The sequence below is a fragment of the Varroa jacobsoni genome, unplaced genomic scaffold (assembly GCF_002532875.2).
Source record: "Varroa jacobsoni isolate VJ856 unplaced genomic scaffold, vjacob_1.0 scaffold_188, whole genome shotgun sequence".
In the NCBI taxonomy this organism is placed as follows: Eukaryota; Metazoa; Arthropoda; class Arachnida; order Mesostigmata; family Varroidae; genus Varroa; species Varroa jacobsoni.
Genome location: NW_019213090.1, coordinates 27,001 through 52,303, shown reverse-complemented (window position 1 = coordinate 52,303; position 25,303 = coordinate 27,001). Strand labels below are relative to the sequence as shown.

Sequence of the window (25,303 nt, the reverse complement as noted above, 5' to 3'; positions counted from 1 at the left end):
CTAGCCAATAAACGAATCGTCATTTTCTACCTAATGAAGACTTCGCTGGAAGGGCTTCAATATCTATTACAGACAAGAAAGCATTGATTTTCTAGTTTGCATAGAGGAAATTATTAAGTCTGAATGCGGCTGAGGTCGCGCTTCAAGATAGATGATAAGCACATCTATGCTTTGGTTTTACGCCCGTTATCTCCGTTAGGCAATCCGTTACATAGCTGGCGTTTACCGCAGAATGATGTCTCTCTAAGCCCGGGTTCAAACCCAGACTATAATTTGATTAGTAGGCACATACATTATCCACTGCGCTACCACATGGACAACAAGCACCTAGCAACTACTAAATGCATAGCAACGAGCATTGATTTCGGGACAAATTTGCACTCATATTAATTGTAGAAGCTTCTCGAATATTTTCCCGAAAGTCTATTGCAGTTCCATTTGAGCCTCGGCTGTTGCGCAATGGGTAGACTTCGTGGCGTTATACCAAAGTCGAGCCGTCTTGAAGTACAATAACCTCATCAAAAAGTAAGAAATGTGCTAATAACAAGGCGTTAATGGAACGCAGTGTATTTCCACTTGACCGCTAAACGGCCATTACTTGCGTTTATTTCGATGTTGGATAAATATCAGCGACAGGGAAAAAACGCTCTATAGAAATAATAACATTTGGAATAAATATGGTTCTAGAATTATTGCTCGCTGTGGAGAATGGTCGTCCTAAACAACTCTAGCAGTAGTTTGAAACGGAGGTAAAAAGGCTTCTCTAACCTCTCGAATTTTCTGACGAATTTCCTGACGACATTTGGCCTACGCAGTCAAACACCTTGTTAGTGGTGGAAAATTTTTAAATGTCTTCCTACGTCCTGATTGCTCATGTAAATGTTACACATTCTTTTCGAGCTATTGGCCAAACAAGCTTATTGTTTGCTATCAGAACTTATAGGCAGAATTCGATTGATCGATATATTCTCCTTTGTATGCTGGATCAACTTATTAAAAGAAGTTCAGAACAAAAGAACTTATACGCACACCAGGTCGCCACATGATTAGACAGCCACTTAGAGATCAAACAGGAAAACAGAGCAAAAGCAGGGATGTCAAGCAGGATATATATGGTGCATAATAGTAGGTTGACTGAACTGACGGTATAGAGAACACCGAACACTCGTTCATAATCGGCCATGGGCCGTAACAGGTGCACATAAAAATGTCCAAGAAAAATATACGCGAATGGACACATATTCAGACGCACTATAAACGAACAGTCACTGCCAGACAATAACAAAATGATTTGCCATTTTGCTACTTGGAAACAAGGACATCTATAATACACAACTTACAGGATCCAGTAGCGAGTGAAGTCCGCCAAAGTTATCTCAGCAAATAAGTTATAATTGATTTCGAAGTTGAACGGTGTTGTACCAATGTGGGACAAATAAATGCTCGGAACTAACATTAACTTGCATAATCAGGTAACGCGCGAACGTAGGTCTCCCTTCTTCATTTAAATCGTGCATGTTCCCTTTGACTTCTATGTTGTTTTGTTTTTTATAATAAATACATCTGCGTCACGTTCAGTGTGTACGATAAAACAATTAATGAATTTCAAGAATATAAGAAATAAAAAGCCTGCCAGCGTATGGGAAAACAAAAGGAAGATAGTCAATAGAGGCGGCTGCTGTGACAGCAATGACTATATGGATGGTTTATTTAATCTAACTGAGTCAACAACAACAACTACAGACACAGCAACAAAAAGTTACATGAAACTTAACTTGGACATCTGTGCAGTTCCACACACGAACATACGTGTGTGTGCGCGCGTTTGTGTTTGAAGTTCGTAGGAAAATGACAATGACAGCGGATACTGTCAGATAGACTAATTATACTAAAAAGGAATTATAGAAATACAATTACCATTGGTAAACAAACACACATGCTGTGATCATAAAAGAAATAAACATAACAGAAAGACAACTATGTCCTATATCGGATGGGTATCGGTATAGGGGTTGAGTCCAGAAATTGGATTGAAGAACGTAAGCTTTAATGCCTAACAATCTTGCAGTCTTGATAGCACAGGCGAAGGTGAAGAGGTACGAAAAAGCGGCCCTTAGATAACGCCGGACCCATGTGCAATACAAAGGTCCAAGTTACAATGTGATTTAAGCATACCTTGAAGTTTCCGCAACACCTCTAAAAACGGAAGCGAAAAAGATATGACTAGTACTCGAAGTTATTCGAAAGCTGTGAAGAACCAACGACATTTTTCAAAAACCACGTAGTCCTAAAAAAAGTTGCAAGCTACCGAACTCATACCCGTAACGGCCCGCTCTACCTTGTTCTACTAACTCTCAAAAAGGTAGTCAAAGACCAGGATTATTTTCTATATTCTGTAGCATTTCCTACAAATTTCAGAGTTATTCCAAACCCTAGCAGTCTTCGTCTTCGAAATATTTTACGCAATACTGAACAGCTTCATTACTCGCATTTACGCCCAAATGTATCTAAGTACAATTTCAAAACTATATGTATACATATATATATATATGTTACTGTCTGTTAAAAAGCTGGTAGTTTGGACGTAGTTGAAAGATATAGCCTCCTAGCCAGTCCCCAACCAACAACGTAGTCCTTCACAAAACGCTGAGAGTGACGTGCCTGACTCAGTTTATGAAACGGCTATGAGGCCTGAGAGCCAGCCAACTGTCCGAGCTCAAGGGCGAGAGTACAAAAGTTACCGATAGATCGCCTCCAAAGGCGGGCTGGGTAGGTGCAGGATTGCCGCAGCAGGCAATCCCTCGGACTTAGCATTAGCGCCGGTAGCCCTGGTGATCCACGTAATCACCGGTGCTGGCGCAAATGAACGGAAGAGCAGCTTGTTCGTCATGAACTAGTGTCGAGGCAAGTAATCTATATACCAATAAGAAATACCAGATGTGCTCCGTATAGGGAACAAATGCTCATAAATCCTATGGAATCGCCAGATCCGGGCCGTCAATATTTTACCAGTTAAGGGCGTCAGGGAGGGCCCTTGGAGAATAGTGGAGACGACGCACAGCCGCCAGAGAGGTCACCAGTCGGAAAGCATTGTATCAAACACGCGAGATCATTTAGGCACCCATTCTCCGACTACGACGGTTGACTAGGCCCAACGCCTGGAACAGGGGTCGCACAGATATCATTGTCGAATACTGCTATTTTTCAACATTTACTCAGGAGAGCAATGGCCAGCAATACCGGCAGACACTTACGTACAGCAAACACATTTATTTGGCCGTTGTTAGATCATTCAAACTGTTTTGAATGTACATAGTGTGTCGTGCCGTTATTCGGCTTACGTTCGATGAAGAACAATTTGAATTTTACTCGTCGGAAGCTGAGGACGGAAGCCCTCGAGTTGGCGGGTACCGTGGTCAGCAATATAACAACGGTAGAAAACACCTACAGAAGAAACATGAACAACAGTTCTCACAATGATGATATAATAGAAAAAGTTTCATTGTGATCAGTCTGTGACTTTTGGATGGTCCAGACGCAGTGCCTAAGAGATACAACCGTGGGGAAACAATTGCCATCGGGGGAGTCGGTGTGTGGAGACAATGAGATGAGAGTCCCGTTCAATAATCTTGCTACGAAAAAAAGCAGGGCAGAATAAAAAAGGATCTAGAATAAAAAAAAAAGCAAACTCATCATGGTGCCAAACAATGCATCGTTTCCAGAATTTGAGCAGAAATTAGCGATTATTCGGTGTGTTCATGCGAGATGAACATCCACCGACTGAAATTACAAACTCCCTTTGTTCCTTGGAATCGACGCTTTACGTTATTGTCGGTTTCTATGCGATTTCTGAAGATTCTCTGAGGGGTCTGAGCGTCTCCAAAGATTTTCCAAAGGGTTCCAAAACGTTATCAAAATTACTTAAAAATTGAAAAAGTACACTTTTAATACACCTGGATCTTTTGTATGGAAATTAACGGCCTTTTGCCTATTAGGTTGTCCAGATAGGCTCGAATAACTAACCTGAAACTTTTTGCGCCCTAAACATTTTGTCTGGTTATTCGCGGTTTGAAATTGTTGCATTTCTGAAACGTTTGGCCTTCCATCGGCCCAAAGATGAACCTTATCAATTATATGCAATAAATATAACCGTCAATAGTAACAACTTCAAAACATGCACTTGTTAAGAAAAATTAAAATATCTATTTATGTTTAAATATAGCCTCACAGACGCTTTATAGGAAAACCCTGAGATTTCGGTGTTTCATCCTCTATATACATATATATGTATATATATAATGTATATCAAGCTTGTTAATAACGAGTGACAGAAGTGGCGTGAAATTTAGAATAAACTCCAGAATCAGACATCCGATGCAGGAAGGAGGGACATCGTTGAGTGGTCAAAAGTTTTCCACATATGAACGGATGGCGGACGGAAAGCAGGCACTGGCGTAATCTTGGTGACTTGATGATATGCTAAGAACAGTTTGTATGGCCATACACACAACCAGTTCGGAGCGGAGTTCTCGCTTTCTTTAAGCATAGCAGAGGAGTACTTGAGCTTGTTTTGTTTGTACGTCTTGTTACTGGCAACAGTTAAATATAGCGTAAATCTTCTAAAAATTTTCTTATTTTCACCACTGTGTCATACTGCTATGTGACATGTATCTCTATAATAATAATTATGAGCACATGGCGAAAGCTTCAAGGAACTCTGTCAAGCAAACCTGATCTCGGATTCGTACCACCTTCAAACACCTGGCAACTATGGTAAATTACTGTTTTTTGTCACTGTGACTACCTGAATAATTCAGTTTTGCTGATGCCTCACAGATACGCTCGGTGTATCCAAGTGATGCTGACATTTCGTGATAAGAGGTCCTATGAAATGATTGGCCCCGAGAAGCTTTTTTTTATTGCTTCGTATGTACTGCCCATCATACCGTTGCCTTTAGCTAATCATTATCATCCTACTTACCTTTGACATCGTACAATCCCTAAGACGTCCACGTACGGCTTCGAGCTTTGGTAATCGTCGATCGTCCAATGTTAAAAAAATACGTTCGATATATGGTAATGAATTATGTCAGGTTGCATCGACCGATGATCAGCTGAGTCCTTATACTTGTCACCTATATGGTGACAAGTTCGTTCTATATGAACGAATTTGACCTTTGTATTATTTGTTGAATGACTAATATGAAATTAAAAGCAATACTAAAATGCTTTCCAGCCTATTATATTGAGGATCTTATACGATTAGTAAGCAAGCTTTTGCGCTCCGACTCAATATCGTACCACGAGATGATCAATCATATTAAAAAGTACTGTGTTAGCCATAAGTTTATGATTATGTACTACCGCTATAAATGTCACTTGGAAGTATGTTTCTAAGAAAATGCCTCGGATTGGTAATTTCGTAACGCGATAGTGTGGCTGTTGTGATGCGAGCACGTCGACGAAGGTTTATGGGTGACGTTTTGATATCGAGTTCACAGACGTATTCCTGTGGATGCTGCAGTGGTACACAGCATGGGATGACACCCACAATGCCAGGTCGTTTGTGGTCGTTTATAAACAGGATAGGCCTATTAGGTTATCGACAGCGTACCCGCGAACCAATCAGTTAGCGATGACAATGCACATGTGTATCGAGTGCATTACTGCGAGCACATGCTGAGGAAAACAGTCAACCTCGTTACTATATCAGAGTTTGATTATTATTGATTGAATTAGATTGATTCTTGAAGCTTGGTCCTTTTTTCCGGAACCGCCTTAGCCTGCGCATATGCTATCGGCGCAGTTTCGGTCCAGTCAACATAGAATAGCATAGTTTCTAGTGGAATGAATAGGGGTGACCTATTATACCAGAGTGTAGGCATTGTTGTCCATCTCTGCAATGGGACACGAGGAATAGGCTTATTGCGAACAGTGTATGTGTATGCCCGAAGCTTTTATGATTCGGCTTGAGAATGTATGACGATTGTATTGTAGCTTTTGTACAGAGAATATAACGCAACTAGTGCCTACAACAGGTTACGAGTTACAACTCTGTTAGCCTGTCGCTAGTCGATTGTCATTCGGAAGAGTGTGGCCTAAGTTTGGCCTGAAAAACGACCCAAGGGAGGGCTGGTAGTTGATGACGTGAGGACGCTAGCTTGGCAATCGTGCCATTGTCCGTCTTCCTACCAGAAGCAACAGCCTTCAGTCTTCGTGCGTTCTCAGCTGAGCGTAACAACGAGCCTGTACCGACCGATTCTATAACCAGCGAACAAAATAACGGCGGCAACATTAATTAGTGAAAGCGCACATTGTGAATTTCTCTACAATATAAATGCATTACAGGCACATACAAATAGAATAATACGCTGCTAAGCTATTTATATATTGAATTAAAATGTACTCTTCTTCGTTTGAGCTTTTTTTTTTCGAGTTTTTCCCTTGCTTATACGCTACCGCTAATGTAGCGGCACCATCATGAGTATCTAAATGGAGGGCAAAAGCCCTTTGAATGTTCCATTTAGGCAGACAGCCGGTAAGTAATAGGTACTACAATATGATATGAAATTAATGATTTATCTGATACTTTACATTTCAAGCCTGTAGCTCGAAATGTCGGTCAGATGATTGGTTTGTCTGTGAGTCTGCTTGTCCGCGTCTATATCTGACAATATATGCTTGCTATAGCAAGATAGTAAGCCTGAACGAGCCGTCGCTTAAACGAATTCTTTACTATGACAAAGACTTTTACTTCATCTACGTCATCACCAAGGCCCTTATCATTACGGTCGTCTCAGTGGGATAACTAATAAACGATGATTTGACCCTTGCGAAGGAAGCGTTTTAAATGAGTACGTAGATCACATCTTTGATATCTGTAAAAACACGCTACCTCTGTATTATCAATGGGACGGTATCTGCAGCTGCTTATTTTTACACTGATGATCTACGTTCCATGCCGCCTTCGCGCACAACTACCAATGGACGTTATTCACGATTCGGTGTCCTAAAAGGATGCGTCGATTCATAAGGACCCAGTATAATCAGTAATAAATGTCATAGCTTCTTCTTGAGTATTTTCGGTATATTCAATTGGACGTCTAAGCGTAACTAAGTTGCGCACGTACCGTAAGAACTATTAATGAGTGAACAATGATATAAAGTTTCGTATCGTTTTTTCAAATGAATGCCAGAGATTTTTCGCTCCTCGCGTGTAGAAACAGAGAACCTACACACGTATGTAGAAGGCTGTCATGTAGATAGGTGGTTGTAATTGGCGATTAATTTTGATGGGATTCTTATGCGATGCAGAACTTAAGTGATCTGGTATGGCATCTACCGTAAGGATGCGTTGCTACCAGCAACAGATACTAGTCTGCGCACAATGCCGATACGCACCAAAGAAAATGCAATCGAATATCAGCCTTAAAACGTATATTTGACTGGCATCACGGTACTCATCGGCTTGCACGCCGAAGATGCACGGGTAACAACAAATGGCCTGTTTAAAAAGAGAGATAAAGCTGAAGTCTATACCGGTAATCGTGTGAAAATTGCCATTGCCATACAGCCGTACGGCTTTCCTGAACCGCAACGCGTCTTGTGCCAGCTTCACCTTCAGCAAACAGCTGCTTTGTCTAGACGACGAACGAGAGTGCCAAATCTTTATACTATTAGATAGTAGACTATTACTGTTACGTAGAATATATGTATGTTTGATAACTTAATTACATAAACGTATTACGTTGTTTCTATAGCAGATCCGAACATTCTTAGGTAACACAATAGTAGCATAGTGTCAGGCGTCGCAGTTGTTCCATCGGAAAATTTGGAAAAATCTGATATCGTTTTCAATATCAATATTAAACTACATAACATATAATACGTGTCAAATACAGTTCTTTGCATAAATTTTTGTCAGCGTAGTTCTGTCCAAATAACGTTCAAGTTACTAGTCGTTTTTATTTTATTGATTTTTCACGAGTACTCCTAATGTCTTGTACGAATACGTTCATGTAACAAAGGTCGGTCGCTACGAAAAGCGTAATGGTCTCGTGTGCCGTCATATTTTCTTTTCTATAATATCTACGGAAGTGGCTTACTGCTCAAAGCGCTCAAGGTCAGTCATTAACGCGGCAGGTGTTACACGACAGGTTGTCCATGATAGCTCTCTTGTAGAGGTAGGCCATTTTAAAAATAGAATATATTTTTCCCCGAATCGCACTAGAATGATTGAGATAGCTCGCCCTTTGCGTACTAGAGGATAGCTAAGTATATCCGAAGCGGGGTAGAGTTGCCCCTTTGCCAAGAGCGCTTAAACATCAGGCGCACAATGATCAACTGCTGCAACCCACTGGAACTGAAATATCCCCCCTGTCCTAATCACTAGAACTGTTAAATGTATTAGATATGATCCTATTTGTATCTTTATATTTCTACATGTTTCTAAATAAATGTGTTCACAATTACAACAAGCAGGGGCCAGTATACTGCGTATTGTCGATAGCGTGCATCGCTATCGATCATGCAACGTGCATGCAGCTGTATATAAGTTATTACGCTATACAGGTAACGTGGGATTTTATTTTCAGCTATAGCAGTCCATTCCGGTAACTTTCCGTTAATAGTGCGTAATCGGTAGGATTTCATGGATCGGCTTTTAAGTTTTTAACCATTCATATCACATAAAAATTCACATCGTCAATAAAAAGGCTTTGCTTCTTAAAAAAACTGCAGGATAAAATACAGTGGAGTTAACCATTCATTTTTAGGTTTTAAAAAACTGTGCGGTGATGTTTTTCCTCAAAGCTCCCAAAATGACCCAACCAACTAGAAATATTAACTAATAGAGACTAGTATTTTCAATACAAAATTGAGATCTAATTGCAGCTGTTTTTCTGCCCATACAGGAATCGTCAGAGAAAAGAACTGGATTAAGTAGATTCTTTGACTAAATAAAGTGTGATAACGTAGCATTATTTGTCGGTTTTTGTGGAAGGTATTCCGTTTGCGGTACCGATTTTTTTTTATTACAGCTTTCAAAAAAGAACGCAACTTCCTCTTATATATGAGTCTAGGAAAAGTATGATAATTGACGTGTCTTCACTTACACAGAGAATGAGCCCTTTGAACTACAGAGTTAAGCCGAGATCACGATGAACTTAAGAAGAAGGAATCGACAATTTGGAAAAGAAGTTTTAGATTTTTCTTGGATTCCAGTTATTGGCGGCAGGAATATGCCTTCGCCCGCCAGTGGTTTCGGTTCATCCCCCTTTAATAATCTACTGCACACGATCGCAGGAGGCACAGTGCTCATTCTGTTAAGAGACTGGCTACTTTTCTGAAATTGTGAAGTCGTGTTAGTCTTCACTCCATTAAAAAGAAGACAATTTGTTATATACTATATACCTATTAGACTATAGATTAAATACCTAATGACGTATATAATAAATATATTAAAATTCGTTATGTTAGTGCTCGGTATATCTTTCTGATGGGCATTTTTTGCTATTTTTTTTAGCTATTTCACTTTTTTTCTTGTAGTCAGCCTGTTGCGCAGATTCTTTCGCGCCGACTTAAATGGTTGACGACTTGATTGATCCTAATACACGGTCATAGATTTATGTATCCGCGTTGTCATGTAATACTGATATAGGAGAAATGTTTGTGGGTTCCTTATCAATGTTGTTGCATTTTCGTGTCACGCGCCGGGTAGTAGAATTTCGGTTTATCGTTTAAGCCGAAGCCGCTATATTTCGCAATGGCATATACGTTTAAAAAAAATCACACTTTTATAGAGAATCTTCAACGCTGTCGAAAGAGGAGACAATATTACCATCCAGGATAGCAGACTAAATTGTTTGCGTACTATAGGTGTAAAATTCAAAGCAGGTGTAATTGTGCTAATACCTCGTCATAGTTTAGTTACTCAATACAGAACGGTATATTTAAGATCTGAAATATTTCTGCGAGCTCCATCTTTGCGGCGCATTGTCTATGGCCACTCACAAAGTAGCTTGTTTCGATTAGAACGATGTTTTCGGAGGTTCGCGTACTTTAAGATCGTACACATCTAAATTCTGCTGACTGTGACAACCATTCGCCTAGTGAGCAACGTGTATCTTTGTTATCGGGTCCCTATAGCGAAATACCCCAGGCGCAAGGAGACCAGTGCAGCAATCATGATCTAACATAGTCCGCAAGCTCCAAGATAACGTAGATCCATCAGCATCAGCAACTAGTCCAACGGATGTTTGAAAGGATCAACAAATTGAGATCTTGGTGACGGATACCACGTCGACAGCATCTGCAACGGTTGCAGCAGGTGTCACAGTAAACAGGTCGGGCGACTATCTAGGACCGTCATCGTCAGCAACATGGATGCTACCATGAGTCAGTCCAACATATTCAGCGCATTGTCTTATGGCAGCACGGCGACCGCTGTCAAAACGCAAGTAAACACGCGCCGGAGGTTATCTTGCATCATCAAGCTACCAATCAAAAAGCCCAATAGTTCAATCAGAAAATTTGCATCAACATAGGATTAACCCTGTGCAGAATGGACGAACCGGTTTCAGTCCTGCAATATATGTACTACCTCAGTTCGAGAATCCGACCCGCTGGAGTTGTACATTTTGCCCTGAAAAACTGCTGTGCTTCGGAAAACGGTCACCCAAGCAAGAAACGCTAGAAGCCCGCATTCTGCTACGTGTCAATGTCCCATCTGCCATAGTCGCATCTTTCGTGACTCCAAGGCAGGAAGCATACTACAAACATAGACACTAGAATTTTCCAAATAAATTTCAACCGCTTCCCGCTCGCCTACGATCTGGTTACCGAATGAATAACCTTTCTGCTTGCTACTTGCTTAAAACGTTTTTTTATATACAACGTGGACCCAACGATTTACATTGCAAGTGTGGGGTAGGGAAATCAGTTTATCTTCATCGAAATGGAAGATGTAGTCGTTTATTTCATTTAAATCTTCCCGAACTCCGCCAGAGATACGGAAACTTTTTAGACAAAGTTCACCCATCGAAACGTAGCAGTGGTCATCGTAGTTGTTGGAAAAAGTTTTAATGTTCATAAGACGCTACGGGGGGCTCTAAGAAGAAAATAACGGTGAGATGCTGGTCAAATGGGTGGCACGACTCGATTTATACCTAATAAGTATCCCCGACCCGACGTTGAGACGCAGCTTACAGAGATCTACTTTGGATCCGTCTTTCGGCATATATTCTTCCTCCCGAGAATCGTAGACTGTACAAGAAAAAACGACGCAGAAACACTCTCTGACCACTTCTACGTTACATGCATCTTACGCTCAATCCCGTTCATAGCCGCTGAAAACATGCCCAGATTGGTCAGAGGCACGGACTACAGTAGACTTAAGCGTAAATTTAATGGGTGGATCTTGCAGGTATTAGATATAACAGTTTTAAAAATGCTGAAGAAGGTGTGTGTATTGTTAGATAAAGGTCCGACACTCGCTAAACTCGCTTACATATTTCTACGGTACTGGTGAAAGGACCGCGTAGGACGGGCCCAAAACGACTGGAATTATTGCCAAAGAACGTGTACACAGTTCAAATCCCAGCATTTGTCAGACTCGTCTTCCCTGTGGTATGAATGCAAAAAGGCGCGCCGAAAACTTCGGGAATAGATCTACAAGGGCAAACGGATCAGTGGAAATAGCTTTGCGAAGAAGTGGAGTCTTACCCATAGGAAAAGGGCTACAAGAGCATACCAGGTAAATTATAGCATACCCCTCCGCTTCTTCCCCCTGAAGAAGTGCATAGAGTTATAACCGCGTTATTTCCCGACAGACCTGCGCCTCGCCTATTTGCCTTTTCCGCTGACGCGAGTCTCAATTTCTTCCTAATAATCATTCATGAGGTGAAAAGCATTGTTTCAAAAGTAGTGCCCGAAAGCCCGACGCAGTTCCTATGGAGATAATGTTCATCCAGACCACCAGATCAAAGATGAAAGAAATCTTTCAGCGGATGGTAACAGATATGCTTCAGCAGGAAAGTTGCGCGCCTTGCAATTATGTCGAAGCTGGGAAAATAATATGAGTATGCTACCGTGTTGTCGAAGAGTGTAAAGCCTATAATCAACTGCAGCCTAGTTAGGAAGGTGGACGGCAGGAACGCACTTGCAGATTCAGGACAGGTCACTGCACGTACGCTGCTGTCAAGCAGGTACTGGAGATCGAAAAAGCCCTGTGGGCAATGATAACACACTGCTTTATAATCCTCCCTGGACGTAAAAATGCCTTCAACTCAGTGACCTGGAACGAGAGAAATGATGCCTAAAAGTCATTCGATATCTCACCATATACGGAAGACGATACATTAATTCTTAGGTGAGAAACGGATGATTTCCTACAGGATACAGGCCAGCCCGCAGAATATTACTTACAACTAGGTAGACCTCACCTCTTGGGCACGCACTTAATAACGTATGCAGACAATATTACGCTGGTTCTAAACATTCGATACCTCTAGTATCTGGAGCGAATGGCGGATGTAGCCCTCGCAGATATCTCGGCTCAGCTAGGGGTCCGACGACTCACCCTAGCGTCGAGAACAAAGAAGCAGTAATGCTAAATGGACGAAAGCGTCGGCCAGGATTACACAACGAAATGAACGGCTATCCAAACAGGTCAAATCACTGGAGGTTTTTTCGACCGGGACCTAACTGGTACGTCATACATCCATTACCCAGCAGAGTAAGCCACCCAACAAGCGACAGATCTTTAACGCCTGCTCCCACAAAGCAGAGAAGTAGCCTCAGACGGTATAAGATGCTTTCAGGATCTGACAAGGCAACTATCGAAGAACAAAACCTATGAGCGCATAAATGTCTGGACAAAACGCAACGTTTAATCAGCATCTCCAAACAAAACCACACCATAGCCACGGTTTCTGCCCAGGTTCTAGCGTGGCAAATCGTGCGGAATCCCAAAGTTGTTGAATTCTCCGAAAGACAAGCGAATCCGATCACGGCAAGAAAAACCATCCACGAAATAGCGGTAAAAAAAATGGTTGCAACGGTGAAGTTCGATCCAGCCAGAAGAACCTGGTTTCTGAACTAAATCCTTAATCCTGATTTGAAGGAATAATACGTATACGGATACATGCCCTGACGTACCCATTAATCCAAATGCTTACGGGACATCCAAGGAGTACCGCTATTGAATTGGCAAAACTTAAGCAAACTGCGATATAGGAAAGGTAGACAGGACTCCGCATACTTTCATGTGGCCCAGGATTTAACGAGAACCGCAGACATCTACGGCGGGAACTTGGCTTCACCCAAGATTTAATATGCGCTCAGATATTAACTGCAGTATTAAGGGAAGAGCAATAAGGGAAAAGAATAACAGTGTTGGCTAAACGGTACAACACAGATGAAAAAAAACTAGGGTCAAGGCGAAGTGTAATGCGTTAGAACGTTAACTCAGAATAAATAGGTTTTTTTAGATGCAATGATTTTCGGTAAAATTTCCTCATAAAGCGGTCTTCGAGTACTAAAAAAAAAAACAAAAAATAAACTTTAAAAAAGGCAAGGGGTTTCAGAACTCCGAATGATCCTGCACTGGCTTTACTAAAACTACCAGTAACCTTACCATATGAAAATTGTGGTTACATATATAATAAGAAGACTGAGCGTCTGTCAACGTTAAAAAAATTACCACAATTTTAAACATAGTTTTTTTTTTGTCCTTAAAAGCTGATACTGAAGCATTACTATTATTATATGCAATTATGAACTTGGACGCAAAATGAACGTCTGCATCTCATAGTGATCTGTATTTATATATAGATAGCTATACGGGTTCGGTTATTTAAGACGACCGCCAAAAAAGAGGCGTTTTCGCTAAAACTATTCCCTGCTGTCTGTATCAATCAGGTATAAGAAATTTTTTCCCTTTAGAAGAACGCTAACACCTTTGCTATTCATGAGCGCGATTGTGTTTTAGTACACAGCGCGATATTTTCCCATTCTTCTTTGAAAAAAAAATATATATTTGCGGTTGTTTCTGACATCGTATAGCTATAGCGCCATTATGAACACAGTTATTGTTAAATCACATATATATATATATATATATAAGTAATTTGCCGAAGAGAAAACAAATAATGAGTACGGCTAGGTATGATGATGTCAGCCCCATAAGCCTTTGCTATATAGGTCCATATGCACGACGTTAGCGAGTCCCATAGAATGTGTCTGTGTCTGAGTAAATGGTAATGTGGACACGAGTATGAGCGCTGAAGAATAATAATAATAATAATAGTAATATGGGCGCAGTTCATCTCTACTATTGACTTGTTTCACAACAACTCAGATAAAAGGAGAGGCAAATCCTTAGGGAGAAAGTGAATTCTCTAGAGATTGGATCAGGTTATCCAATCAGACAGCCAGCCATCTATGTTTTTTTTACCGTAAAGTGTCACGCCTTCTACCCTTCCCCTGATCTTCTAAGCGCATAGCAACGTAACGTTAGTTGTACTGCCAGACGATAGCACTGTAGGAAGAAATGTTTATTCTTCGCCCCACCTCTGCTCACAGATCTGTGCTCTCCCCTTTTGCTTCATAGTAGACTGATAATCATTTCTCGCCACGAAACACTTACACAAGTTTCACCTAAAATACTGGACGCTGACAATGGTAAATGGTTCGCGCCTTGAATTGTGATTCGACCACTTTAGAAATAGTAGCGGTGGTAGCGATAAGCTGGTAGGTAGAGGTTGTTATCCTAATGAAGTTGCGATTAAAACTGGGCAGGTTGAAGCCTTGCGACCGCGTATCACCCTTTAGCGGTTTAGTCGACGGGTAAAAAGCTCTTTGGTTAAATTAATCATAGGGCAATGAAATAGCTCTGGTGATGAGAAAAAGTGGAAACTGATCGTGCCGTAACATGTCAATACTTGCCATAAATCCAAATATAGACATAAAAAGAGGGAGCGACATAATGCCTCGTCGCTCGCTCGCTATATATAGATATTAGCCCGCTTTTCAATCTCTTTAGAGATGGAACACTACAAATACATAGCCCGTTAGTACAAATATGTAGTCCATTGCATACGAGAAATTGACGAATTACATCCAGGCCAGGACCAGTTACCGCGTCAAATCAATAATAACCGTTTTACCAGGTAGTCACTAGATTGAATTTTGCCACATTGTACCTATCGCTGGCAAAAATTGTCGCCTCAAGTGACTTTTATGAAATTTTCTTGGATACGAGGCTTTCGATCGCAGTGGGCTTATCTAATTGACGTATATGTTAAAATGGCTTGATAACCGGTACCGCCCAAACTTTACACCACATCATTCCCTACGTGCAGTGTATCGGCTCACACCGCACTGTACATTATGACTCATATTATAGAACAGCACTCCGATCTCGTGAAAATGAATTCTGCCATCCATTGAATAATGTCGACAATCACGTTTCATAGCTTTAAATAAAGCAAGCAGAGCTATTACACCTATTTGCATGTCGACTGAACGACCGTCAGGCCATCTCAAACCTGCTCGAAATTCTAGTCTCGTTCGTTGAGACCTATCCCACGGCTGTTTAGGTCCGCTGGTTAGTGACCATTTAGCATCTGGCTGATGCAGGTCATGGCACTCAGACGATTGCCAGGTCCAGGATGGGAAACCTCCGGCCCGTTAAAATGGACGTCAGCACTGAATTCGTTTCCATTATGCATTACTGTCATAGGCTATTTCGCTAATGGAATGGCCATTTACCGAATAATTAACAAGACGTATCATCTCATCTGGCATGATGATCAGCGTAGTATTTCCGCTAAACGAGGAAGATAGCGCACTTCATTAATGCCGTAATGATTCGTGCTCTACGTACGTGTAAAGGCGCACACAACGTACACCTAAACAGCACATGCGTAAATACCCTCAATTATACGCTATTGTATTGTTACAATAGTTCTAGTTTATTGTTGCTAATGTGAGCGGAGTGATTTGTAGTTAAGCTAGCTCTAGATAAAAGGTTCTAATGTTTAAAGCACATTACCAATATTTGTTTAAAAGAGAAAATGGCCTATTTAAAATGTGGACACCCTCTAATAACGGCCGCAAGGTGGCGCAGTTTGTCCAGAGGCGCCAAACAAAGTAAAATTCAATATGAGACAGGTCGTTGAAGCATAATTGAGAGCTTTAGACAACTCTGTATGTATAATCATATAAATCGCTTTAATAACGTTTAGAGATATTTTGCCTTGTTCATCGGAATTAGTTATTGAACATTTAGATAATATGCACTGTAGGACTATATCGTATATCGGCAATTTTAAATTTTTTACTGTCTTCAGTACAGTGCTGTCGACTTAATATAGCCATAATGTGGAGGGCATTATGATGGACACGTTTCGCCCGACTTGGCCTTTTTTTGACAGAGCTAGAAAAAACCTAATGCTTTAGGTGCTTCATTTTGTGGCGGTAACTCAATTGTGAACATTCGCTCAATTTAGGTGGCCTAAGCTGTATAGTTGTCCTTTTACTATTCGACAATTTACGTTATATACAGCTTATGAAATAAAGTTCGAACTTCAAGACTGGCCTAGCCGTCTGCTTGCTTCTGTTATGCTGGCGTCCAAAGTGGCCACAAGAAAGACTTACGTCAGCCACGAACGCTATCTGGATAACGCTCTTCTGTCTTCCCACTCACACCGTTGACAACCGTTCCAGCTGCCAACGCATTTCAACCGCGTCTCAAGCGTTGCGACTGGAAGAAATTGCTTGTTCCCTGAACAACTCGATTCAAAGTAGTCTATTTAATGTAAATAGCACATCGAGAATAAAGCTAACGTTTAGTGACAGCGATCCGGACACACACAACGCACAGATACCGACTGATAAAAATTAAAGTCTCAAATAGCTGGACTGTTATCATTATATGTGTGCCCCTACTTACTATGTGGAAGTTTGACTTTCATACTGTTTTCATAGGAGGGGCACACTCGACACAAATGGTTTTCTACCCAATGTTAAAGTTTGAACTTTGTTGTTCGTACGCGTATAAATGCGGATGTGTTTTTTGTCGTTTTCGTTCGAAATCTTAAATCAGTCTACGATCGCTTTGACCCTTTTCGGCTATTTCCGTAGTAGAGTTTCATACTGCGTGTATCTGAGCTGTTCAAGATGCTAGAAAACGTGTAGCAATTTTTTCGCGTCGATATAGAGGGTGCATTGCGGTCAACGGTTGCTATTTCGCTCAGTTGTTTTGATGTCAGTAAACATTTTAGCTTGAAAACAGACGGGTCCTCGAATTCTGGCATAATATTGTTTTTTTTTTGTCGAAAACTTCTGCTATTATCAACATTTACGATTGAGGCTTTGACGATAGCTTCGTAAACGTTTAGAAGTAAATCAAAGTCTTAGCTTACGCCAAATATTCCTGGACCTCTGTCTATAATGTTTATAAAGTCTGAACGCTGAACATTTGGGCGTGGATAATTTTTCGTTAATTCGCTTATTGCTAGCACGTATAATTAATCCACTACTTGCAAATGGGTATGGAAAAAAAGAAGACCTTTCTGTATACGCACGTGCCATAGTTACGAGATTTCCTGAGTTGACATTTGCCAAAATTTGATGCCATGCATTTCAACATTTCATAATGAAATAGGTATCAACATTCTACGGTCGCTTGGCAGAAGTACTTCATCATACTGTCAGCTCTATTACTCCATCAGAAGGACTGGCTTCGAACTTTGAGACGTCCTGCACAAAGCCACCAAGACAGACAATGCTGAAACGTGCATCACTTCCTCCAATGTCCAATCATGAGCTACCGTGTATATTCCAAGGTATCACGTATTACACTATGGTCGATGTTTGCTGAATCACAAGCAGCTGGTCGGCGCGCTACGTATCCATCCATAATGGCAATCCAGCGTTTAGCTTTTCTATTATGTCTGTCTCATGACTGTGAATGTGATCGCTTGGTAAATCCTACCAGAGTTCTGGGCTTATGCCATCCTTATTGATTCAATCCCGTAGCAGAACAAGAGCTTCGACCGCATGTGCAACAAACATGGCCTGAGAGTAGTTTCCGTTCTGAAGACTTGGGTTTAGTCTGGAGCGGCCCAGCATCATGCTGACATTTTGGCTACAGGAGTTCCTTAATGATCGGCCATATTCACTGAATTACTATTAGGATGTCTGGCGTTGACTCATGATTTGGCTAAAGCCTTAAGTCAACCTCCGTTTCTCAAGCCATCGAGGATCATGAAGTCGTTTTTTCACACTGTTTCGTCTCTACTCTAGCAAATGTATTTTGTCTACCTTCTCGTATATTACTAATAGGGATGACGCAATCCAATTACTATCAGTAGATAGCCTTTATAAATATGGCAGTGACGTCTTAAGTGATCCATAAAAAGCAACGGGAAGCCCGTCCGTGTAGGATTCCCATTACATAAATGACGCGAACGTACCGTAGGAGCATATGTAAGGGGTGTACACGACAGCGTACTGAAGGCAATTAGGTTAAGCTCGAATTTTCATCATGGATTTTTTGCTTATTTCACAGGCTGCGGAACGCTGCTGCACACAAACATAGCCGAGCAATTATTGGTCATGTACAGTTTTACTACACAAATTTACTGTGACATGCTCTGCATGTCTTGCCAAGAAAAATATACTGTTCTTTTTTCGTTTGAAACGCTCGAATCTTTTTGAGGCCAACTTATTAATTATCAACCCATTGAAGTTAATAATTGCAGGGCTACCTTCGCATCTATGCAACTTTACACCAAAGAACATAATAATCTTATAAATCTTACAGTTTTTATATACATAATATATAGCCATACAAACTTATGATGGTTCGAGTGATTCTGGTTTTCGCAGGTGGTCGTATTTAATTTCAGCCTCGTAGTCCCTAATTAATGACGACAACGGTCAGACTGCGTTTGCTGTTTTTGTATAAATATGGGAGATAAAAAAAAGTTCAATCATATAACGTAGCTTTCTATAACCAACGAAAGCGTTCCCAACGTCAGCCACCCAAATGAATTAAATTTGTACGAACTTCACTTGTATGCACGATAAGTCTATCTTTCGTACACGAGCTTGATTCAATGCAAGCGCACTCGACCCTTTACACTTACAATTTATAGCGGGACGTGAGTTCTATCACGAAAGCATGATTATCGGCTTCAATATCCATATGAATCCGCAAACGACCTTTCTGAAGGCTGAGACAATATTACTTGTAAGAAATGGCGGATATTTGCTAATGGGCGTGAAACATCGCCTAAGTGTATTGAGGGTATGGAAAAGCAATACTGTTGATCCTGACTGCGGAGACTAACCGTTGTTAAGATAGTCTCCATAGTTTCCAAGGAACCTGCTACGCTATGGAACCACAGACGGCTTAAAAATTGATACGGCGTATACATTTCCTATACTAGTAGGGCGTGGTCGTCGTAATCGAAAGGAAGCTTCTCAGAAGATATTATACAATAGCTCTACTGCGTGTACTTCGATACAGTTAATACGAGCGCTAAATGAAGCTTTCAAGCGCGTATCTATACCAATACATTTAAAGTTTTCGATGGAAACTCAAGTGTTCCACCCAGAACAATAGGTGCACAGTTACCAGAGGCAAATCAATGCTAATGAATAGTAGTGATCGATAAATGACCTTTCGTCCCCAGCTGCTAACGTTATAGCGATTATATATTGCCCTACTCACAGATATACTGCTTTAGAAACACTCCATGGGCATATGTTAACTAATATAAATGCACGTGTTTTTTTTCTCTAGCTAATTTGTACATCAGTAAAAGGTACATACTAAATAGCAACGATCTACCTTCTAACATGTCAAATGGCTCACGTTGCGGGTTGGCTCAGACGCCACGCTGTTCGATCTGTATACATGTCACTGTGTCTTTGGGTATACATAGTTATTTCAACTTCCAAAAAACGTGCAAGTCTGCTTTTCCTAACAATTCTTGCCACATGAACTATGTCGGTTCAATCCGTATCAGGCAATAGTACTTCCTTTTTGAATTATGACGCTTCTACACAACCCCTTTACTACAAGCTAGGCTACCCCAAATCTACGGCCTGCGCTCGTCCCCGAGCTCTTCTGCATCCTGGGTATACCGGCAAAAGGAAGGCAAATATCCACTAGCCCGCAAGACTAGTTAGGTAAAGCTAATATGTTACTATAGAAATTGTCGGAGAGTTCCGTCCAAAAATTATACGCCCTAAATATCATTACTGCCGTTCAGTAGGGAAGAGGGCGGACCCCAGCTAGCATCAGCTGTATACAAATTGTATATTACCTCGTTCAAATGCACGTTGAACTGGTCATGCCATTTTTCTACACAAACTTCTGATAGCAGAAACGAGAATAAAACCGAGATCGCGCTCGCATACGTCCCGCCTTCATGCAAGGCTAAACCTTAGTCTGCTCGAGCACCCCCAGGTCTTGTCGTAGTCAATAGACGTGCCTTATGCCGCAGAACCGCTCCAGCTGATCGCTTCTCACAATATGTTTGCTGTATTTGTTTGTCTATATTGTTGTTGGCGCTGCTGCTCCCGTTGAATTTGAGCACAGGACTGGAAAAAAACGATGTTATTGCTTATTGCCGTACTGTGTGACAACTTTCAAGAACGCCTTCAAGAAAGACTCTCTGAGCATTTATCTGTTTATTTTGGAAGCGGTACAACTGCCGTTTCATCGACGGTACAACAGATGTTCCCAAAAAAACTCTTCTTGATTTCTTAAGCCCCCGTTGTTCTCCCCTTGCTTGTGCTACCCAAATATGTTCTTTTGGCCAAAAAACCTGCCAGGGCTCGCTGATCAGAGTTGACAATGCCAACGTGTCGGTTGGCAAACGGCCTTTTTTTTCATGGACAACACCGCAGTAACGCCGCAGAAAGAAACATGCCTGAATGAATGGCCTTTAGTTTCGTATTTGTTTTTCTTTTCAATGGCTGTTTTCTTGGACATACATCGAGAATCTTTTCCTATCATTCCTTGGTGTTTTTTTTTGAAAATCAGCTACTAAACACGCTAAAATTTTCTGCCGCGTACGCCATTTTTAATTTAAGGTGCATTTTGCGTCTCTTCCAACAGATCGTCTTCATTGCATATAACATTGTTACGGAGAGTTAGTTCTTGCCGTTTTTTTTTTATGTTAAGTGCTCAATAACCACGGTGTCGCAAATACTGATTCAGTCTAATAAATATTTCAAGGTTTTCTATCTGGCGTATCTGGCGCCGCTGATAACTTGGTAATGCCAGAGAACGACGAGGTCGTGCCTATTCAATTTAGTGATGTCAAGTGTCATCGTGTTGTTATCCAGATTTCTAACTGCTATTTTAAAAGAGGTTTGCCTAGCTGAGGTGACTTCTATGGGAAAATCCGAAGATGGTCGCTGAAGCTAATTTATAGGTAGGTAGCATCCTTCATGACGTAGCAACACCTAGGATGTAAATTCGCTCTGGTAACATAGCTTGCCAGATGCTTAGCTGCAATATACGAATGTAGTAATTGCATATTCATTTAGGTTGCGTGGCAAAAAAAAAGTCCGATTATTGTCGTGGAAACGGAGTTCCTGAGAAGAATGAGAGGTTTTACAATTTGGAAAAATTTTTAGTCACAGTTAAATTAAATTCACAACTTAAATTCACAACTTAAATTAAAACAATTCTTTTAAAGGATGGAGAGTCTTTCTTAAAAAAATAAAGCAGCTGGATCGGAGTGCGTGCAATACAATCACTTCACAAACATAGATCGCTCAGCGGAGATTACGGATTGTTAAGAAGCTTCTGAGAAAGCGCGTTGGCTAACCGTCCTAATAAGAAAAAGAAAAGTTGGCACACATAGAATGTTCTTGCCGACAGCTTCAGAAATTGGAAGAAGATGGATCAATAAATAAAAAGTGCGCAATGTTCTTCTGTGTGCTCCTGTAATCTTCTCCAGAGCCTCCTGGACAAAAATGTGCGGTCAACACATATATTACCGACATGGCGCTGACAAATCCAACCACACTCCTCAGTAATTTAACTAACATTTTACATCGCTACTTTAACACCCATTCAGTCATGTCCTGCAATCATCGAACTTTCTGTAGTTGTGACAAAGTCATGCTTCTATGTTCCTTGAACATGTATCGTATAATACGGTTGCAAAGCGTCCTTTGAATGATCACTCCGAAGGTGAACTTCTTCTGTGTACGCTCGTAAAAAAAAACAGTGAAACAATTTTTACCATCATTTAATTTCTAATCATTCTGTACATTGTAAGGATATTTCTAGCGTAGTACTGCGTTGTATCTAGAAAGGCATTCATCACTAAGGATCAGAGCGATTCTTGTAATGCTAACCTGCACTTGCAATCGCGACTTTTTGTGAGGAAAGGCATGTGTACTGTTTTCTTTCTCCCTGTGACGCCTATTGTCCTAATATATCTTTAGGACACGATTAGTGTCCTGAAACTGTTATGTTCGACGTGAGCGTCGATAGGATGCAATGCAATGACGGAAGCCAACTATACAATACAATTGCTTCTAATTCACAGTATGTGGTATGCGTATTTCGTTGTTGGGTTTTCAGTAGATCTAATAGCTAGCTACGTAACTTCGCAATTAGGTTTTAGCAAATTCAAAATCTGCAGCTTTTGTAACAGGGCAAAAAGGAGCTGTAAGAAAAAGACAGTCTTCACAAAATACCCAAAGCTTAGAACCAGCACCTTGGACATGCTTAAATTACACAATAATGCTAAAAATTAGTCCGTATTAAAAATTCACTCGTAGTTCAGTAATAGTTCTCAGTCGACCATGTAGGTCCATCAAGCAACAGGCTCGCTGAACTACTGCCACCGCAATAAATACCGCACGCTTTTAGAACATCTAAAAATAATAAGTTAGGCTTTACTAGCAGGAACCGCCGTCTATTTCTAGTTTTCCTTCTGCAGATTCTCGGTAGAAAAAATAGGGTGGAAATTGTCGACCGAATTGGTCACTGTACGAAAGAGCTATTCTGTACTATAGTAGCAAGTATATTTTTTTAAGGCCGTTTTTACTAGCCTTCCAGTGCTGTTTAAGCTCTACGTCAGCGGGTAGGGATCCACGTGCGTGAGGTAGACACAACTTCAATAAGCACGTTTAAACGATAAGGGGCCCATCACTCGTTTCCGTGATAACAATCTAGCAGCACAGAGAGAAATCGCTTCTCGATGTAAAATCAGTACTGGTATTTTGGCAAAGCACTACCAACTACTATGCTACAGTGTTACGGAGAAAATAACGGGTCACGAATCTGTCTGAAAAAAACGTTTAGTCACCCCAGTTATGCTGGAGCCACCGAAGGTTAAAGGGGCCTGATAAGTTATATCCAATAGACATTCACTTCGATTGACTTGCTGAACTATCACGTCCGGTGGCGCTCCGAAACGGAAGCAGCGTAGTGACATAATGGCGCGCAGATAGGTGGCAATGTTAAAGACAAGTGAAATATCTATTTTCGCTAAAAGCTGCTTTTAATATGTAACATAATGAAAGCTAGCAACTAAAGGCAGTAGGACACTGAACGAGTCGGCAGAAAAGTGGTCCATTCAATAGAAATAATTTTAGTCTTAAAATTGTATCCTCAAGAAGCCAAATGGATTTAAATTAGAACGAATATTGGCGGGCTAAATGTCGTAATGCGCATGCGTTCATCCGTTAAGTCTAGTACTTTAAGAAGAAGAAGAAGAAGAAGACCTGTTCTCTGTAAACAACAAACTCATCATGGTAGAAAACAATGGATCGTTTTTACGAACCAAATGAAAATGAGCCGTTATCCAGTTTCTTCACGCTAAATTCGAGAAAGGTTGTAAAGTTCTTTCTTAGAGTGGCACTGACAGTCTACATTAATGTCAGTGTTTATGCGGCTTTTGAAAGAACTGAAACAGGCGTAAGGTACATTGGAAGGTCCTAATATGTTTCAAATTTGAGGGTCTCAAAATGATCGAACTAACCTGTAAAAGTCATCTTTAATATGCCTAAATGTTTGATAATTTAAATAACAGCCGTTTTGAAGAAGGATAATAACCAATATCGATTGGGTCGTCCAGATCAGCTTCAGTAGTTAGTATTTCTAGGACTTTCGGCACTTTTTGGTGATTTTGAGTTCTAGTATTTTTGGGACTTTTGCCTGTCGCCAGCCAGTATAGTGTATGATTCCGTCGATTCGTTTTGTATGTAGAGTATTTGAGCGATATTTTAACGACACTAAGTTTAGATCTACCAATATAACTTGATGCAAATCACGATTGAAAGGTTACATGTAGGTTAATAGCAAATACTTTGCCAACGACTAAAGGATGGTTTAGGTCTTGAGTTGGAGCTGTAATGGTGGCGGATCATGATTTATTGAAATGGAACTGAAAGTACATATAAGAAACATTCACTGAAATGTTTAGATGCAGTATTAAGGACAGAGCGTAAGAAGAAGACTTGATTAGGTTGTGGATATTATAAATCCAATTAAGCTCTCATATAGGCATGTAAAATATATGAAATATAATATGCGAAGTATACTTAGAATATTTATGGGCTTGCAGTTGCTTCCTTTCAAGCATTTTGCAATCCCCTAGTCAATATAATCAACTTCAAATCAAGTTATCGGAACTAAACTTGTGGAGTGACTATAAACTACTCTCTATAATCTCGCTTAAGGTGATTTCGTATAAAAATGTGAGCGAAAATTGTATAGCACGATGGTCCCATTTGTTATAAGGCTGGCATTTAAGGCGTTCATTAAAAGCCTTGACCGTTTGGACCGGTGTACGGTACCATTTTGACTGTTATTATTGGTGGATTTGTGAAATACATGGCCACAGTTATTATATATAAGGAGATTTTTTAAGTGAAGTTAAATAAACGGTTGATGATCTCTAAGAGCTAATGTCGTCGGAAAACTGTGTCGTACATCACAAAAAAAAGAAACAAAAGCGCACCAATCGCGCTTCTTTGTGAGTTCGTCGTACATTATTCTGCTCGGTAACAACCATAAATAAGCAATCACATAATGGAACCGTTGCCAGTATGGATCGATCTAAGTAAGCTCCTTGTGTCGTCGCTGCTTTCATTGTAATCGTATGGCAGAGACAGACAATACCAATGATGACTGTCTCGGTCGTATTCTCGCACGCTAGGTAAAAGGAAGCGCTTTGTTTCGCTGCTCTTTCTATCAGTAATGCAGTGACATTTTCTAACAGCAGCGGCGGCAGTAGTAGCAACAACGGCCCCGTAAGCTTTG

The 25,303-nt window shown here is 40.7% G+C and overlaps 1 protein-coding gene across 2 annotated transcripts in view; it reads right to left on the bottom strand.

Moving 5' to 3' along the window:
* LOC111272624 (cGMP-inhibited 3',5'-cyclic phosphodiesterase 3A) overlaps positions 1-25,303 on the bottom strand; it is a 90,326-nt gene that overhangs the window by 53,017 nt on the left and 12,006 nt on the right. The gene's annotated exons all lie outside the window — the stretch shown is intronic.